Genomic DNA, 22,050 nt, shown 5'->3' on the forward strand with positions numbered 1-22,050 from the left:
TTGACTATTTTTATGCCAGGACAATCGTTTGTGCATCATTTTAAAGCATTACAGTTGCACTTTGTTTTGGTGTATAATTTGTGGCATAATGAATTTTTACAAAAAATGGATAGATTGGTATATTTATAGGTATACAGATTTGGAAACGCGGTAATTTGAGGTTCCGATATGGTTCTGAATAACTTTGAAAGTTTTCTTGCTATGACAGTCATTTATGCATCATTTTAAAGCATTATGATTGCACTTTAATTTGGTATATCATTTATGGCATAATCTTTTCGTCAAAAAATGGTCAATTTGATGGATCGGTAAAATTATTGTTCTATGTTTAAAAACGGGGTAATTTGTGGTTCCGATATGGTTGCAAATATCATTGACAGCTTTCATGCTATGACAGTCATTTATCCATAATTTTAAAGCATTAGGATTGCACTTTAATATGGTATATCATTTGTAGCATAATGTGTGTTTTTAGAAATTGGTCAATTTGATAGATCGGTAGAATTATTGTTCTATGTTTAATAAACGCTGTAATCTGAGGTTCCGATATGGCTGCAATTAACTTTGGCAGTTTTCGTGCTATGACAGTCATTTATGCATCATTTTAAAGCATTATGATTGCTTTAAAATAGTTGCAAATATCATTTATAGTTTTCATGTTATAGCAGTCGTTTATATATCTTTTTATTGCATTATAGTTGCCATTTGTTTTGGTATATAAAATATTGCTTAATATATTTTTAGAAAATAGCCAATTGGATAGATCGGTAGAATTATTTTCACAGCTTTAAAAACGCGGTTATTTGAAGTTAAGATATGGCTGCAAATAACATTGGCAGTATTCACGCTATGACAGTCATTTAGGCATAATTTTAAAGCATTATGATTGCACTTTAATTTGGTATATCATTTGTATCATAATGTGTGTTTTTACAAATTGGATGTTTAATATGGTATATCATTTGTAGCATAATGTGTGTTTTAACAATTTGCTCAATTTGATAGATCGGTAGAATTATTGTTCTATGTTTAATAAACGCTATAATCTGAGGTTCCGATATGGTTTCAATTAACTTTGGCAGTTTTCGTGCTAGGACAGTCTTTTATGCACCATTTTAAAGCATTAAAATTGCCATTTGTTTTGGTATATAATTTATTGCATAATGTATTTTTAGAAAATGGCCAATTCGATAAATCGATAGAATTATTTTCCCAGATTTAAAAAGGCGGTAATTTAAGGTTCCGATATGGTTGTGAATAACTTTAAAAGTTTTCATGCTATGACAGTCATTTATGCATCATTTTAAAGCATTATGATTGCACTTTAATTTGGTATATCATTTGTATCATAATGAGTGTTTTTACAAATTGGATGTTTAATATGGTATATCATTTGTAGCATAATGTGTGTTTTTACAATTTGCTCAATTTGATAGATCGGTAGAATTATTGTTGTATGTTTAATAAACGCTGTAATCTGAGGTTCCGATATGGTTGCAATTAACTTTGGCAGTTTTCGTGCTAGGACAGTTGTTTATGCACCATTTTAGAGCATTAAAATTGCCATTTGTTTTGGTATATAATTTATTGCATAATGTATTTTTAGAAAATGGCCAACTGGATAAATCCCAGTTCTAAAAAGGCGGTAATTTGAGGTTCCGATATGGTTGTGAATAACTTTGAAAGTTTTCATGCTATGACAGTCATTTATGCATCATTTTAAAGCATTATGATTGCACTTTAATTTGGTATATCATTTGTGGCATAATCTTTTCGTCTAAAAAATAGTCAATTTGATGGATCGGTAGAATTATTGCTCTATGTTTAAAAACGCGGTAATTTGAGGTTCCGATATTGTTGCAAATAACATTGACAGTTTTCATGCTATGACAGTCATTTATCCATCATTTTAAAGCATTAGGATTGCTCTTTAATATCATTTGTAGCATATTGTTTTATATATCAAATGCAGTAATCTGAGGTTCCGATATGGCTGCAATTAACTTGGCAGTTTTCGTGCTACGACAGTCGTTTATGCACCATTTTAAAGCATTAAAATTGCCATTTGTTTTGGTATATAATTTATTGCATAATGTATTTTTAGAAAATGGCCAATTGGATAAATCGATAGAATTATTTTCCCAGGTTTAAAAAGGCGGTAATTTGAGGTTTCGATATGGTTGTGAATAGCTTTGAAAGTTTTCATGCTATGACAGTCATTTATGCATCATTTTAAAGCATTATGATTGCACTTTAATTTGGTATATCATTTGTGGCATAATGTGTTTGTCTAAAAAATGGTCAATTTGAAGGATCGGTAGAATTGTCTATGTTAAAAACTATGTTTACGCTGTGATTTGAGGTTCCGATATGGTTGCAAATAACTTTGACAGTTTTCATGCCAGGACAATCGTTTATGCATCATTTTAAAGCATTACAGTTGCACTTTGTTTTGGTGTATAATTTGTGGCATAATGAATTTTTACAAAAATTGGATAGATCGGTATATTTATTGGTACAGGTTTAGAAATGCGGTAATTTAAGACTCCGATATGGTTGCAAATATCATTTATAGTTTTCATGTTATAGCAGTCGTTTATATATCTTTTTATTACATTATAGTTGCCTTTTGTTTTGGTATATAATTTATTGCATAATATATTTTTAGAAAATGGCCAATTGGATAGATCGGTAGAATTATTTTCACAGCTTTAAAAACGCGGTAGTTTGAGGTTTCGATATGGCTGCAAATAATATTGACAGTTTTCACGCTATGAAAGTCATTTATGAATCATTTTAAAGCATTATGATTGTACTTTAATATGGTATATCATTTGTAGCATAATGTGTATTTTTAGAAATTGGTCAATTTGATAGATCGGTAGAATTATTGTTCTATGTTTAATAAACGCAGTAATCTGAGGTTCCGATATGATTGCAATTAACTTTGGCAGTTTTCGTGCTAGGACAGTCGTTTATGCATCATTTTAAAGCATTATGATTGCACTTTAATTTAGTATATCATTTGTGGCATAATCTTTTCGTCTAAAAAATGGTCAATTTGAAGGATCGGTAGAATTGTCCATGTTAAAAACTATGTTTAAAAACGATGTGATTTGAGGTTCCGATATGGTTGCAAATAACTTTGACAGTTTTCATGCCAGGACATGCCAGGTCGTTTATGCACCATTTTAAAGCATTACAGTTGGTCTTTTTTTGGTGTATAATTTGTGGCATAATGAATTTTTAGATAAATTAGATAGATCGGTATATTTATATTGGTCCAGGTTTGGAAATGCGGTAATTTAAGGCTCAACAGGCTGTGTATAAATTCCGCAGCCAAGGAACTACAAGATCTATATTGTGTTGAAGATCTGCAGGAATAATACCATCTGGGCCGGGCGCTTTGTAGGGATCAAAGCTTGGTACAGGTTTAGAAATGCGGTAATTTAAGGCTCCGATATGGTTGCAAATATTTTTTATAGTTTTCATGTTATTGCAGTCGTTTATATATCTTTTATGGCATTATAGTTGCCATTTGTTTTGGTACATAACTTGTTGCATAATATATTTTTAGGAAATGGCATTTATGAATCATTTTAAAGCATTATGATTGCACTTTTATATGGTATATCATTTATAGCATAATGTGTATTTTTAGAAATTGGTAAATTTGATAGATCGGTAGAATTATTGTTCTATGTTTAATAAACTCAGTAATCTGAGGTTCCGATATGGTTTCAATTAACTTTGGCAGTTTTCGTGCTAGGACAGTCGTTTATGCACCATTTTAAAGCATAATGTATTTTTAGAAAATGGCCAATTGGATAAATCGATAGATTTATTTTCCCAGGTTTAAAAAGGCGGTAATTTGAGGTACCGATATAGTTGTGAATAACTTTGAAAGTTTTCATGCTATGACAGTCATTTATGCATCATTATAAAGCATTATGATTGCACTTTAATTTGGTATATCATTTAACATTGACAGTTTTCATGCTATGACAGTCGTTATTCATTATTTTAAAGTATTAGAATCGGTAGAATTGTCTATGTAAAAAAACTATGTTTAAAACGCTGTGATTCGGGGTTCCGATATGGTTGCAAATAACTTTGAAAGTTTTCGTGCTATGACAGCCATTTATGCATCTTTTTAAAGCATTATGATTGCACTTTGTTTTGGTGTATAATTTGTGGCATAATGAATTTTTACAACAATTGGATAGATCGGTATATTTATTGGTACAGGTTTAGAAACGCGGTAATTTAAGGCTCCGATATGGTTGCAAATATCATTTATAGTTTTCATGTTATAGCAGTCGTTTACATATCTTTTTATTGCATTATAGTTGTCATTTGTTTGACTTTTAGAAAATGGAAAATTGGATAGATCGGTAGAATTATTTTCACAGCTTTAAAAACGCAGTCATTTAGGCATCATTTTAAAGCACTATGATTGCACTTTAATATGGTATATCATTTGTAGCAAATTGTGTATTTTTACAAATTGGTCAATTTTATAGATCGGTAGAATTATTGTTCTATGTTTAAAAAACGCGGTAATCTGAGGTTGAGATATAGTTGCAATTAACGTTGGCAGTTTTCGTGTTAGGACAGTCGTTTATGCACCATTTTAAAGCATCAAATTGCCATTTGTTTTGGTATATAATTTATTGCATAATGTATTTTTAGAAAATGACCAATTAGATAAATCGATAGAATTATTTTCGCAGGTTTAAAAAGGCGGTAATTTGAGGTTCCGATATGGTTGTGAATAACATTGAAAGTTTTCATGCTATGACAGTCATTTATGCATCATTTTAAAGCATTAGGATTGCATTTTAATATGGTATATCATTTGTAGCATAATCTGTGTTTTTACAAATTGGTCAATTTGATAGATTGGTAGAATTATTGTTCTACTTATGTTTAATAAACGCTGTAATCTGAGGTTAAGATATGTTTGCAATTAACTACGATCGGTAGAATTATTGTTCTATGTATCAAATGCAGTAATCTGAGATTCCGATATGGCTGCAATTAACTTTGGCAGTTTTCGTGCTAGGACAGTGGTTTATGCACCATTTTAAATCATTAAAATTTCCATTTGTTTTGGTATATAATTTATTGCATAATGTATTTTTAGAAAATGGCCAATTGGATAGATCGGTAGAATTATTTTCCCATGTTTAAAAAGGCGGTAATTTGAGGTTCCGATATGGTTGTGAATAACTTTGACAGTTTTCATGCTATGACAATCATTTACGCATCATTTTAAAACATTAGGATTGCACTTTAATATGGTATATCTTTTGTAGCATAATGTGTGTTTTTACAAATTGGTCAATTTGATAGATCGGTAGAATTATTGTTCTATATATCAAACGCAGTAATCTGAGGTTCCAATATGGCTGCAATTAACTTTGGCAGTTTTCGTGCTACGACATTCGTTTATGCACCATTTTAAAGCATTAACTGCCATTTGTTTTGGTATATAATTTATTGCATAATGTATTTTTAGAAAATGACCAATTAGATAAATCGATAGAATTATTTTCGCAGGTTTAAAAAAATTTGAGGTTCCGATATGGTTGTGAATAACTTTGACAGTTTTCATGCTATGACAGTCATTTATGCATCATTTTAAAGCATTGAGATTGCACTTTAATTTGTATATAATTTGTGGCATAATCTTTTCGTCTACAAAATGGTCAATTTGATGGATCGGTAGAATTGTATATAATTTGTGGCATAATCTTTTCGTCTAAAAAATTGTCAATTTGATGGATCGGTAGAATTATTGTTCTTTGTTTAAAAACGCGGTAATTTGAGGTTCCGGTATGGTTGCAAATAACATTGGCAGTTTTTATTCTATGACAGTCATTTATGCACCATTTTAAAGCATTAGGATTGCACTTTAATATGGTATATCATTTGTAGCATAATGTGTGTTTTACAAATTGATCAATTTGATAGATCGGTAGAATTATTGTTCTATGTATCAAATCAGTAATCTGAAGTTCCGATATGGCTGCAATTAACTATGTCAGTTTTCGTGCTAGGATAGTCGTTTATGCACCATTTTAAAGCATTAAAATTGCCATTTGTTTTGGTATATAATTTATTGCATAATGTATTTTAAGAAAATGGCTAATTGGATAGATCGGTAGTATTATTTTCCCAGGTTTAAAAAGGCGGTAATTTGAGGTTCCGATATAGTTGTGATTAACTTTGACAGCTTTCATGCTATGACAGTCATTTATGCATCATTTTAGAGCATTTTGATTGCACTTTAATTTGGTATATCATTTGTGGCATAATGTGTTCGTCTACAAAATGGTCAATTTGAAGGATCGGTAGAATTGTTGTTCTATGTTTAAAAACGCTGTGATTTGAGGTTCCCATATGGTTGCAAATAACATTGACAGTTTTTATGCCAGGACAATCGTTTATGCATCATTTTAAAGCATTACAGTTGCACTTTTGGTGTATAATTTGTGGCATAATGAGTTTTAACAAAAAATAGGATAGATCGATATATTTATTGGTACAGGTTTAGAAATGCGGTAATTTAAGGCTCCGATATGGTTTGGAATGGTCGTTTTTAAGAATCATATATTTTTCAGGTTCTCGATTTTTCAAACAATCAAAAACTTAATATGACTTACTTTTAGAGAAACTAATTATTGATTTTAGTTTAAACTAAATTTATTTTTCTCAAAAATATTTAAAAATATCCAATGATTCTGTTTTTTTCTTGTGTGCAGGAGTTTATGTCACACTGTTCTATATTTGGTTAAGGTGTAAAAATCTCGGTAAAAAACACAAAATTTCATTCATTAGTATACCATATACATGGCATTTTGTCCCAAGACAATCCAGATGCAAGGTCTTTCATTATTTGATAGGCTATCAAATGAAACCATGCTTGATAAGCTGCAATTGTCCAAATGCTAAACACGAATATATAAAACGAAAAAATTGAGAAGAGAAAATAAAATATAAAAACGTACTTTAAACTCTTATACAAAACAGTATTATTTCATATGAATGAATATTTTTCTGAAGTTTTCTTCTTGATAAGTAGTTATATAAATTTTTAATTTTTTTGTTTGATTTTTTTGGACAGCTTTCATTCATGTTTCTTTATTTACTCTGTTTTTATATTTTTTCTTATTTACATAGTTGTAAAAGTTTTTATTAATGAATCGTAGTAAAGGTTTGTGTCTCGGATATATCGAGTAGGTAAATTTAGTATGATGGTAGACTAAATAATTCGATTAAGTATTTCTTTCTTTAATTGTTTATTTTTTTATTTAATCAAGAGTTTTTTAATTATAATTTAAGATAATTATAATTTAATAATGTTTACAAAACCTATTTTACAACTAACTGCAATTTCTAAACTAAACCGTTACATCTTTGACTCATCACTGTGGGTAAAGAATTCGGTATATTTTAATAGAATAAATGGTTTAGGACAAATGTTGAAAATAAAAATAGGATTTACATTATTTTCTCGAATTCTTTTTCAAAGACAGCAAAATTTAACATTTGCTAAAACTGAATTAAATTATTCATATTATTCGAATAAATAACACGAGGCCAGATAAAATCAGTTTCAAAACAGCTATAAATCAATAATCTTTATGGATCACATGAATTTACAGTTAGTCAGCAAAATATACCATTCCATCAACCACGCTAAGTCCACGAGGGCATATTTTATTCAAATTTTATAATCACCAACACCTACTTCCACGCTTCTTCACCTATAGCCAGTTTGAGGTTCATTCATATTGATTTGCATTGCCAAAATCTTATAAGATTTATTTAAAATTACTTAAAACTATAAAAATCGGTTTAAAATCTAACCCTTACCTAAGAAAAATTCACCTAAAAACACTTATTTCTAAATTTACTAAGTTAAAATCATAAGTATCACTTAAAACCTATACTAACCTACTCAACACTTAACCTAAACACTAAAATTTTTATCATGCTTATCTAAAAAAATGTTATTGAAGTTATCTTAATTAATTTAATAGGATTATGTCCCAAATTTAGCCAAAATAGTTTTGTACTAGAAACCAAAAATGCTAAAATGACATAATCTTTATATGTAAATTAGCTAATTGTTTAAAATCTTATTAAAATATCTCCTAAAGAATTTTATTTTTAATTATGGTTTAAAGTTATGTAAATATATGGTAATATTGAATAGAATTAGAAAATGATTGCTAAATTAACCATATATTCATATACAAACTAAATATTTCATTATGTTCAAAATATATTTATAATTAACCATTATTTTAATATACCTATTTATTAGTCTAAAACTAATATCACAGATATTCGATTAAATAAGAAAACATCCAGTTTTCATCACTAATAATATTCTAACTTAAATATTTGAACTATTAATAAAATATTTGTATGTATTGATTCTATGCTAACTTATACCTAAGATCACATTATGTATCACATAATTGGATAATTTATGAAGAAAAATTCTAAATTAATAGCACTCTTATCTTAAACCTAACAATTAAACATGAACATTTAAATTCTATACCTACTAACACTTTGGCAAAAACATAATGCAAGAAACTATATGTGTATGTATTTAACGAACCTCTTCTAAGCAACCTACACAGCATCTTGTTCCTGTTGGAGGCCTTCACCAGATCAACAAATGTATGATGCGGTAAGTTCGATACAACTTTTTTTTATCAACATAATTTCTTGCATTCCGAATTACTCACAAAAGAAAGCTAATCAAAATAATCAAGAGAGTAATGATATGAGAAACTTAAAACAGAAACAAAATGTTAACCCTTAAATTATATATGCTAAATGAATAATAACATGAATATATAACTATGTAAATTCTTTTTAGGAGAGAATATTAATCTTCACAAAGTAAATTGATAATTTACATAATGTAACATCATCTGTTTTATATTGCACGATTATTCACGTTATCGTCTAACAGTGAGCAAAGTCTTGTAACTATCAACTGATAAATTCTCAGTACTCAATCATTAATCTCTCTTTAATATGATTATTTTTATTGCTTCTCTTATATTCATTTTCTTTTTATTTGCCAAACAACAAATTCAAATTCATTAACCCCTTGATATTAAGTTATTTAAATCGCGTATGTACTAGGAAAATATCAATTATCATATAAATTATTTAAGATTCATACTGATTATGATACTTAGTCAATGTTTGGTACATATATTTAACTTTGCCAGATAATGTTTAAAATAAGAATATTAAATCCAATGATTACATTTAATAAGTTTATATTAATCTAAATAAAGATAGTTTTTTTTTTTGTAAACATGAATTGCTAAGAGAAACTGTAAAGGGTGTTTTCTTTTGACATGGATAAGGATGTAGTGTAAAACAATTTTTGCGACAGGACTAAATTAGGGGTTTCAAATAAAATGTTTGGGTCCTTGAAACATAGGTAGGCGTGGGTAATGAGGACCTATCTCTCTCTTAACACCTAAGAGAGATGTATTAATGTATTCTATTTCTGACATCTTTGTAATTTTAGAGTTTGTTTGTGACTAGACTGGGGCATGAAGGAAAAATTAATAGACTAGTCGCTTATGAAGGCCCTTACACCGTTAAGTAAACAAAAAAAGGAGTCTATAATAAAATTGTAATAAAGCAGAGGAATTTAGGGAAGGACCGAACCCCCCAAACCACTCCTGCAGTTCTATCTCTAAATCCCTTGTAGTGAACAGTCATGCGACAGTATTTTAGAGTTTGTTAATTTGACAAAGATGTTTGTAATTTCTTTTATTTTACAGTTGAACTTGTACAGAAACTTTCTGACTTGAGCATGATGTTATTCGTTGGTTTTGGGAGTCTTCGATCTGGATACGTTTGTTCGGTATTGCACATTACATAAATGGCGCCCAACGTGGGGCCGATAGGACGAAAGTCTTTTCGTTCTACAACTTTTTCCGTTTTTAGAAATTTAGATTTCAATTATTCGCTTAACTTAAAATTATCCTTTGTAATAGCAAGGATTTTCTCAACTATTTGAGTGAAAAATTTCGAATAGGTTGACCGCTCAGCTGGTGGTCCTTTCAATAAAAATATTTGCTATCTAAATGGTAATTTCAAGTTTATGCAATATTGTTCAGAAAGTTTATAGTTTTTAAATTACTTTTATGCGATAATGACTGGCAAAGAGCATGATGGATATCGTTTACTTTGCACGGAGCGAAGTAATGTCCAATGCTCTTTGGAAATACGAACGAAAAATTATACAATTCAGTACAGTCAGAGCGGAAAAGATTTTGAAAATATATTCTTTTAAGAACAATAGACTATAGCCCAGATTTTATTTTCAATGTCAGCAATTTAATACTTAAAAAATTGTCCTACACTTATCGTTATTAACAAATGAAAACACCCGTTCTTATATAAAGTAATAATTTTGTGAAAGTTACTATAAAAAAAATTATTATATTATTTATTCAATTGATAATTTAGTAAACGTTTACTTTGTTATTGGCAAACAATTCTAAATCCTAATCCCAAAAGTCTAATAAATACTTTAATTGTTACAAATGAAAAAATTCTTTGCGATTTGAAATATTTATGGTCTCGTTTAGTCAGTACATTTTATCACACACACCTTTTATATAATCTGGAAGAAGATACAATTTTGTGATTGGAAATTGAAAATATTTTACATTAGTATGGTAAAATACTTGGAAAAAAAGCTTGATTATTCTTAACAATTTCTCTTAAGATCGCTTAATTTATAAAATATTTATTTTCCCATTAAACAAAATTTTAATTTCAAAATTGCGACAAAATTCATTAATATTATTTTCATAGAAAAATTCATTTATCTGAAAAATACTTCAAATATTTTCTTAGAAAAAGTAAACAATTGTGGGGTACACAAATACTTTAGAAAGTTTTACGAGACATTTGTTTTTGAAAGTTAATATTTGAATTTGCAGTTCCATTTAAAGAAGTGATTCAAATATTTTTTATTCAAATATTTTTTCTGAACTCTAAATTCTATAACGATTTCATTAGACACTAATAATATTTGATTAATTTTTCTCTAAATGGTTTTAATAGAGATCGTTTTAGTAATTACTCTGACCTATCAAATTATTCATCCAGAAAAATACTTACATTCAATTTGTATTGCAAACACAGTGAACCATAGTCCGTTCGTTTAAGTCTTTGTTTGTCATAAAACATCAATTTTATATATGTCTATGAATATTTTATAGTTATATATCACATTTTCATTTCCTTAATTTCCAAATTTTCTGTATGGTTTTCTCAGATTTATAAAGCGTTCAAACAGAACCTTAATTTAAAACAGTTTCTTATATCCTAACAAAAGTTTTGTGAAATCTCACTTTTGAGACAAAACGAAATCTTAATAAAGTTCCTTTTTTTATAGAAACTATAGTTTACCCCAAACAAGTTTATACTTACATGATCGAAGATAATTAATTTCACTAATACAAATTTGTTAATGAAACGTTTCGTTTAAATAATCGAATATTCGATTACGGTTGTTATAGGATACATTGATTAACTACAACTCGTTTGTTAAAGTAGTAGATATATACTGACTACTAAGTGTTGGAACCAGTAGTGGAATAGAATATCAAAATAATATTCAAATTTTCATACATTGTGAACATTTTTGATTCATTTAAAACTTAGGTTTACCTTAAATTGATATTTTTTCAATATACTTTCTTTTACTTATTATACTTTGCTTTGAAATAAACTCCCAGATTTGTCTTTTAAATATTCAACTATTTGCCACGTTAACGAGATTTTAAAAATTCGTAAATAATTTGAATCGGTAAATTTTTTGTTTCTTTTATATGGTTGAATGGTTAAACAAAGTGTCCAAAGTGCGTTCTCTAAATAAAAAAATTATCGTTGGTTTGCATATTGAGTACATTATCTCTTTGCGATATTTTTTATTAGTTAAGAAAGTCTGTTCAGGAAACAACTCCTGAATCTCTTATTCCACCACCTCTTCCAATGGCACCTTTACAAATTGAACCTTCAGTTTGTCTGATTTGCCATGAAACTATGGTCGAAGGTGCAGACTGTCTGATAATTCAGTTTTGTTCTCACTCGTTTCACAGACATTGTATAGAATCATATTTGTCTTCCCATTCAGAATGTCCTGAATGCAAAAGACCCTGTCAGCTCTCTGATCTTAGAAAGCTTATTATTAACTCAAGAGTTAAGTCAGCCAGACAAGCTAAGCCTAGAGGTGCTATGGTTAAGCACTACAATACTCGTAGTAGCCAAAGAAAAATTTTCCCAGAGACAGCTTTACAGAATATTGAGGATACAAACTTTAATGAACAGGACCAGACTATTGTCGTACCAAATACGAATACGGATGATGACCACACATTGAATTCACCTAATCGTGTCACTAATCGTACACCTCCACAGCCAAATACAGGCGGTGTGGATTACGCGGAAATAAATAGGCTTATTGAGGAAAATTTGAACCGTTTAATATAAAACCTAAACATTGGTCAAGCCCCAATGAATAATATTTTACCAGAAAATAATCACAATAATTTCCAGAACCAAACAACCTTTAACGAATCATTAAGGCAGCAATCTCGCCTTCACGGCAACAATCCATATAACATTTCGCCAATAGCTATATCTAATTTAAGTACAGGATCCTTCGAATTGATAGAAATTATTGCTAAGAATTTGCGGCCTGAAATTCGGCAGGATTTACTTTATGTGCCAATACACTCGATTTCACACCTCCGTAAACTTGTTCAAATGCGTGAACACTTTATAAATGAAGAATCTGTCCGCAAAAATAGTTCTTTACGAAACCAAAATCTTATGCCACTTAGATATGTTGCCGAACTCGATTCTGCCAGCGATAATATAGTGGAAAATGAAGATTTCGATCAAAAATAGTTCTTTACGAAACCAAAATCTTATGTCACGTAGATATATTGCCGAACTCGATTCTGCCACCGATAATATAGTGGAAAATGAAGATTTCGATCCCACAGTTGAGGCAATTCAAAAAGAAAGCAACATAAAATGCTGGAATTGCGATTAAATGGGTCATTTTTGGCAAAACTGTGTTGGAGATCGAACCGTTTTCTGTTATGGCTGCGATCTAAAGAATATATATAGACCCAATTGTCTAAAAAATTTAAACTTCGCTGCTATTTCTATTCCCAAATGTGACAAATCAACCCTTACCGATTATGACCAAAACTACTCTGACATACAAAAAACAAAAGACTTAGAAAACAAACCTGTTACGATTCTCAAAAGTTTGAATAGCAATTATGACTGCTTAAACTCTGATGTTGATATTTCCAAAATAATAAGCCCAAAAATTCCCTACCATCAACGGTGGAAAGTATACCAACAAAAAACGAATCAAATGTTTAATATTTCTGAATTATCTTATATCAAATCGAAACGTTCAAACATTCGTTTGCGTAAATTTTACAAATTAAAGAAAACTTGTCGAAAACTTTTAGTTTCGTCTATTATCTCAAATCCAACGGGCTTAAGATATTACGCGAAAGTGAAATTTTTAGACTTAGAACAATTAGGCTTGCTTGATACCGGAGCAAACATTAGTTGCACATGTTCCGAGTTATCGTTGAAAGACTTTTCTAAATTTTCTTGCTATACAAATTGTAAATCCAACGTAAAAACAGCTGATGGCAAGTTACAACAAGTTTGTGGCTGGCTTGATGTGGAAATCCTGTTTAAAAACGAGGTGAAAAGGATTCAATTGTGGGGATTGACTTTTGGAAGAAATTTGTGTAACGTGGTTTTATCGTCGGCTGAGGTAGTTCAGGGTGTCCAAGGTCAAACCTTAAGTTAAAGAAAACACAATTGTTTTGCCCTTATTGGGAGTCCCGAAACTAATGACCGAAGTCGCAGTGTCTAAACTAACGACCGAAGTCGCAGTGCCTAAACTAACGACCGAAGTCGCAATACGAAAACTAACGACCGAAGTCGCAGTGCTGAAACTAACGACCGAAGTCGCAGTGCCAACTAACGACCGAAGTCGTAGGGTCTAAACTAACGACCGAAGTCGCAGTGCCGAAACTAACGACCGAAGTCGCAGTGCCAAAACTAACGACCGAAGTCGCAGTGTCTAAACTAACGACCGAAGTCGCAGTGTCTAAATCAACGACCGAAGTCGCAATGCCAAGACTAACGACCGAAGTCGCAGTGCCAAGACTAACGACCGAAGTCGCAGTGCCAAAGCTAACGACCGAAGTCGCAGTGCCTAAACTAACGACCGAAGTCGCAATACGAAAACTAACGACCGAAGTCGCAGTGCTGAAACTAACGACCGAAGTCGCAGTGCCAACTAACGACCGAAGTCGTAGGGTCTAAACTAACGACCGAAGTCGCAGTGCCGAAACTAACGACCGAAGTCGCAGTGTCTAAACTAAGGACCGAAGTCGCAGTGTCTAAACTAACGACCGATGTCGCAGTGTCTAAACTAACGACCGAAGTTGAAGTGTCTAAATCAACGACCGAAGTCGCAATGCCAAGACTAACGACCGAAGTCGCAGTGCTGAAACTAACGACCGAAGTCGCAGTGCCCGAAACTATCGACCGAAGTCGCAGTGCGAGGTGACGCTCGAATCAAGTCCGAACGGCGGGAGCAATTGTCAATAATAGCTAAAACTAACGACCAAAGGCGCAGTGTCTAAACTATCGACCGAAGTCGCAGTGTTCGAAACTATCGACCGAAGTCGCAGTGCAAGGTGACGCTCGAACCAAGTCCGAACACCAGGAGTTGTTATCGCTTAAAGCTATAACAACCGTCTTCAAAGTATATTTGAAGTGTTTGGCAAATTCTTGTCCCGGTTGAACCGCGCCTACCACATACCAACTTAGTGTACTTATACAGAAGTATATATAAACTAAGTGAGAATTATAACATATTACCAATATGCATGTAATATATGATAATATAGAAAACTGATATGTGATGTTTACACCAGGGTGGATTTTAATAAAGCGGTTCCCACTAAACTTAAATATAAATAATAATGCAGATAATTATAACGGCGGGTATAAACTATTAAGAACTAAATATTTAAGTAATATTTAGGGAGAAATATGAACATGGTTATTAGCGATATCAGTTTTATAGTAATAATAATCCATATTACATTCCCCCTTCTTCGGAGAACGGAGCACATAGTGCTTAGTGAAAGAAAAGAAAATGTGTATACAATCAATTGTTTATTTTAATATTGGGCGAGATTTGGTCCGAAGACCCACACTACCACGAAGGTAACATTAACCTTTCAAAGGAAAGGCTCGGCCCTTTAGAATTATTCTTAAATTAATTGAACTGTCCTACAGTTATGAATATAAGTAAAATAATAAAATAAAATTCATTACAAAAGAGAAAACTAATTCATAAATTTTTCACAATCCAAAATAATAAATTCATTTAGAATAAAGTAATTCATTGAGGTTATAGATGCTTATAATGCAGTTTGAAAGACGACTTCATGTCATTGCTACAATTTTCTCGAGGTCCAAACAACGAAGTCGAGCGAAATGCTTGTTTAGTATAGTTACTTTTACTGGTGGCCGAACCGCGCGCCTTATGACAAACTGCTGGTGATGAACATAATGTCGGTGTCGTCTGATGTTGACCCCCTTCCAAATTTCCTGCTCAGTGAAGCTCTTTCCTTGATACCTGACAGTTTTTGGGGGTTTTGTCCTCTTCGAGTTTCTAGGATTTTGTTGGGCAAGAGAAAACTAAATCATAAATTTTTCACAATCCAAAATAATAAATTCATTTAGAATAAAGTAATTCATTGAGGTTATAGATGCTTATAATGCAGTTTGAAAGACGACTTCATGTCATTGCTACAATTTTCTCGAGGTCCAAACAACGAAGTCGAGCGAAATGCTTGTTTAGTACAGTTACTTTTACTGGTGGTGATGAACATAATGTCGGTGTCGTCTGATGTTGACCCCCTTCCAAATTTCCTGCTCAGTGAAGCTCTTTCCTTGATACCTGACAGTTTTTGGGGGTTTTGTCCTCTTCGAGTTTCTAGGATTTTGTTGGGCAAGATTAGGGGTTTTGTAGCCTATGTAGCCACTTAAGCGAGTGATGGTCCGTGATTACGGTAAAATGGTAACCTTCTAAGTACGATCTCATCTTCCTTATTCCAAATAGAATTGCTAGGCACTCTTGTTCCGTTGTTGAATACTTTTTTTCAAGGTCGGTTAAGGTTCGGCTGGCGTAGGCGATAACTGTTTCAATACCCGATTGACGCTGGAATAGAACTACACCTAACCCTTCTTGGCTGGCATCTGTTTGCAGGTAAAACGGGGTTTCAAAATTCGGACATCCAAGCAAAGGGGATTGGGTCAGAACTTCTTTTAACTTGTAAAAAGCTTGGTCTTGTTCTACTCCCCAGGACCACTTAACTGATTTCTATAATAGTTTATTTAACGGTGCTACTAGATTGGAAAAATTTGGTACAAAGTGGCGGTACCATGAGGCTACACCCAGTACTCGCCGAAGTTCTTTTAAGTTAGTCGGGATCGGTAATTTCTGTATCGCTTCAATTTTTTCCTGATCGGTTTGTATGCCTTCAGGAGTGACTACGTGTCCAAGGTAACGGATGCTGGTACGAACAAATTCACATTTTTCGAAATTTAACATCATTTGTGCTTGCTGAAGACGAGTGAAGACTGCTTCCAAGATTTGTAGGTGTTCAGCGAACGTACGACCAAGGACTATAATGCCGTCTAAGTATACAAATACTAGTGGGTATAGGTCGGACCCAACGATACGATCTAAAGTACGTTGGAAAGTAGCCGGGGCCGAGTGCAGCCCAAAGGGCATTACTTTCCATTGGAATAACCCCCTTCCCGGGACAGTGAATGCAGTGTATGGTTTGGAGTTTTTTTCTAACGGGATCTGCCAATACCCATTTTTCAGGTCTAGCGAGGAAATATACTTTGCTTCTCGTAATTGATCCAGGATAGCGTTGATCTGCGGCAGGGGATATGCATCTGGCTCACTTGCAGCATTGAGCTGTCGATAATCTATACACATTCTCCAACCTCCCTGTTTTTTCCTTACTACCACTATAGGAGAGCTATATGCGCTTCGTGATGGCTCAATACGTTTTTCGGTCAGCAGGTTATCAATTTCCTGGTTGATTATTTCCATCATCGCTGGGTTTCTAGGCATATATCTCTGTTTAATAGGGGTATGATGGCGAAGTCGGATTTCATGTTTGGCGACTGTACATAAGCCTTTCACGGTGTCGAATCTGTTTTTATGGATTTCTAGTAAGTTGGCCAGTTTCTTGTTTTCCTCTTCGGTTAAGAAATCCCGATGTGTAATCGTATGCCGAGGTTCGTATTGTGTCATACTCATGCTCGTGGGTTTTTTAAGCACTTCCCCATTTAGCCGAATCTCAAGATTGAAGGCATTCAGAAAATCCATGCCGAGTATCATGGGTTCCGCTAATGAAGATATTACTGAAGTCTGTATTATCACTGTGGTATGTTTGTAGTTAATGGGAACCGAAAGTACATCGAGACTGCTGGCCAATGATTGATCCGCCATCTGTACTATACCATTGGTGCTCACGGGGCATATTTTCAGGCCTAATAAATATTGTCTTAAAGACTCACCAATATATGTGCGTGATGAGCCAGTGTCAACAAGTGCTTGAATTTGACGGCCGTGAATCAGAACTGCGACATAATACCGACAGTCACCTAAGGTCGGGATACAGGTCATATTGGACTGGGATTGGTTTCTACAATTACATGTTCGGGAAAGAATGCCGTCGTGGCCACAGTACGAACAAAATAATTTTGCCGGGGGAGTGCAAGTCATTCTTTTATGACCCACGCCTTTGCACCTCCAACAACTCGTCGTTCGGTTATAGGTCAAACTAGCCATCATGTGCGAAGGTTGAGGACACTCTTCTCGTTTCAAAGCTTCGTATTCGTCGGTCATAGTGGTAAGCTCATCCAATTTGGTAAAATCGGTACGTCGGACATAATGACGATATTCCGTACGAAGACCGTCATATATTCGGTCAAGATGGTTAATTTTTCTTAAAACGGGATGTTGCCTGGAGAGGGTAAGCATATTTAATATGTAATCTTTGGCGCGTTCTCTGCTGTTCTACTTCCGATTATAAAAGGTTTGTTCTAAGTGGGAGAGATATCTTGTAGGGAGGAAAAATTTTTCGACTTCATGCCAAAAAATTTGCCAGGTGTGGGTTGTCTCTTTTCTTACTCGAAACCATTTAAGAGCATTGCCACTTAGCATACTCAGCATAGACGGCAAAAGGCGGTCAGGATGTATTTGATGACATAATTCCTCGAGCCGCTCAAGGAATTCCATTACATCGGTTTCTCCCGAGAACTTCAAATCCCACCTATGGACAATGTTCATAATCTCTAAATCCGAAATGTTACTACGTGACGATATCGATGGTATTGTTAGGGATAATTCATCTTCGGGAACAACACTTCGCTCTGCAGTTTTTATTTCCTTCTCCAATTCCAGAAACACATTTTCGGTAGACTTCCTTGGCCGTTTAGCCCGGAGGTTCTCGGCGAGCTGTTTTCGTAGATGTTCGACAGTAAAGCCAACTGTTGGAATACCGGCATTCCTGCATTGTTCGATAAGTTGCTGTTTTCGTAGTATGTATATCCAACCGACTAAATCCTTACTTAAAGTTTGACTTGTAGATGGATTATCAACTTTGTTGCTTTAATAATTCGGAACCGATTCCTCCTCGTTGGCGACGTTCTCCTTTTTTTCGCGTTGCGACTTAGAATCAGGTCCCTGCTCGGGCGCCATTTGTAACGTGGTTTTATCGTCGGCTGTGGTAGTTCAGGGTGTCCAAGTTCGACTTACGGATCCACAAACCTTAAGTTAAAGAAAACACAATTGTTTTGCCCATACTGGGGGTTAATAATGGTGTTCTTTATTATATTCGGGAATAGTAAACAATATGTAAATATAGGAATTATGGCAACGTTCATATGAATTCAGGATATTTCTGATGACTCCTTCTGGTTTGTAACGGGATCACAGTATATCGCTGACCGGTTCAGGAGCACGAAATGTTGTCGGTTTGATCTGGAACAATATCGGTGCGGACCTCGATCAGGATCGGTGTATTACTTAAAACTAATATTTAAAATAATAAAATTTTCTTAAGTCTATCTTACTTATTTTAATAAACTAACGACCGGAGTCGCAGTACCAAAACTAACGACCGAGGTCGCAGTGCCGAAACTAACGACCGAAGTCGCAGTGTCTAAACTAAAGACCGAAGTCGCAGTGTCTAAACTAACGACCGAAGTCGCAATACGAAAACTAACGACCGAAGTCGCAGTACGAAAACTAACGACCGAAGTCGCAGTGCCAAAACTAACGACCGAAGTCGCAGTGTCTAAACTAACGACCGAAGTCGCAGTGCTGAAACTAACGACCGAAGTCGCAGTGCCAAAACTAAGGACCGAAGTCGCAGTGTCTAAACTAACGACCGAAGTCGCAGTGTCTAAACTAAGGACCGAAGTCGCAGTGTCTAAACTAACGACCGATGTCGCAGTGTCTAAACTAACGACCGAAGTTGAAGTGTCTAAATCAACGACCGAAGTCGCAATGCCAAGACTAACGACCGAAGTCGCAGTGCGTGAAACTAACGACCGAAGTCGCAGTGCCCGAAACTATCGACCGAAGTCGCAGTGTGAGGTGACGCTCGAATCAAGTCCGAACGGCGGGAGCCGTTAGTTTTAGCTATTATAGCTAAAACTAACGACCAAAGGCGCAGTGTCTAAACTATCGACCGAAGTCGCAGTGTCCGAAACTATCGACCGAAGTCGCAGTGCAAGGTGACGCTCGAACCAAGTCCGAACACCAGGAGTTGTTATCGCTTAAAGCTATAACAACCGTCTTCAAAGTATATTTGAAGTGTTTGTCAAATTCTTGTCCCGGTTGAACCGCGCCTACCACATACCAACTAAGTGTACTTATACAGAAGTATATATAAACTAAGTGAGAATTATAACATATTACCAATATGCATATAATATATGATAATATACAAAACTGATATGTGATGTTTACACTAGGGTGGATTTTAATAAAGCGGTTCCCACTAAACTTAAATGTAAATAACAATGCAGATAATTATAACGGCGGGTATAAACTATTAAGAACTAAATATTTAAGTAATATTTAGGGAGATATATGTACATGGTTATTAGCGATACCAGTTTTATAGTAATAATGATCCATGTTACATTTGCTCTGTTTCCAGATGTTGTTGTCTCTGTAGACATGATTTATTGTAATAACACGTCCAACATGTCCTTGTCTGATTTATACGCTCCCATAATGAAGTCCGATAGTCTGTCTGAAAGTAATAGTGAATCAAAAACTCCATTAGATGAAAATTTATATCCCTATCTGATAGCCAACGTCAACAGCTTAATGCTGTTATAAACCTCTTCCCGAATTTTGAAAAACAAGGGTTAGGGAGAACCAGTCTTATTAGACACTCGATTGATGTTGGTAACTCTTCAATCAAGTCTCGGTTCTATCTGGTTTCTCCAGCGGTTGAGAAACTGATGTTTGGTGAAATTGATCGTATGTTGGCCCTAGGGGTGATTGAACCATCAACATCCCCCTGGAGTTCACCAATGCGTTTGGTTGTCAAACCAAATAAGGTCCGTCTGTGCTTAGATGCACGTAAGGTTAATTTAGGATGCATATCCGCTACCAAACCTCGAGGTAATCTTTGCAAGACTTCCACAAGCCAATCTCATCACAAAACTGGATCTGAAAGATGCCTACTGGCAGATTGCCCTAGACGAGCAGCCCAAGAGTCTGACAGCGTTCACAGTTCCGGGTAGGCTCTCTACCAGTTCGTAGTTATGCCTTTCGGACTGTGCAACGCTCCGCAAACAATGTGCAGACTCATAGATGAAATCATTCCACCCGATCTACGGCATTGTGTCTTTGGATATCTTGATGATTTAGTTATCGTTTCTGCAGATTTCACATCCCATATTAAAGTATTGATACGTATAGCATCACAAAGGTAAGTTACTTAGGATATGTGATAGGGAACGGAGGTATCACAACTGATCCAGAAAAAGTAGCTGCAATCAACAATTGGCCCGTCCCAGCAAGAAATTCTTTCTGTGCCGCCAGTGATTTCGGAATCGGTGCGGTTCTGGTTCAATTGTACAACCAAGGTCAAGAACGTCTAATTTCATACATGAGTAAGAAGTTAAATTCAGCGCAACGAAATTACAGCATCACGGAGAGAATGTCTTGCTGCAATTGAAGCAATCAAAAGATTTCGCTGTTAATTGGAAATGCAGGAGTTCGAAGTAATAACCGATCACTCAAGTCTCTTATGGATGATGCGTCAACCTGACTTAACTGAAAGATTGGCAAGGTGGGTTTTTATGCTCCAAGCATATAACTTCAGTATTAGTCATCGAAAAGGAAAGGAACATGTCGTGCCAGACGCTCTTTCTCGAATTCCTACTGAGGATATAGCAGCTTTAGAGATAATGGAACCAGACATTTGTTTAAATTCTCCACATTTTAATGATCCGTATTATGATGATTTGAAAAAGAAGATTGCTGGTAACCCTGAAAAGTACCCGGATATAAAAATTATTGATAATTTTGTTTACTACCGAACTCAACATTATACTGGCAACGAAGATGAAGAGGAACAGAGTTGGAAGTTATGGATTCCCTACAATCTACGAAAAGATGCCATAGCCAAAGCTCACGATACACCAGTGAAAGCACATGGAGGTATGGCCAAGACGCTAGAACATCTGCGAAGATACTTTTTCTGGCCTGGAATGTGTAGCGAATAACTAGGTGTCAGTATGCAATTGCAATGTTATTGTTAAAGTTTAGTTAGCATGCAAAATTCTCCGGCTCCTATCTCGTCGGCAAAAGGGTAGGGTTTT

This window comes from Lucilia cuprina, chromosome 6 (assembly GCF_022045245.1).
Source record: "Lucilia cuprina isolate Lc7/37 chromosome 6, ASM2204524v1, whole genome shotgun sequence".
NCBI lineage: Eukaryota > Metazoa > Arthropoda > Insecta > Diptera > Calliphoridae > Lucilia > Lucilia cuprina.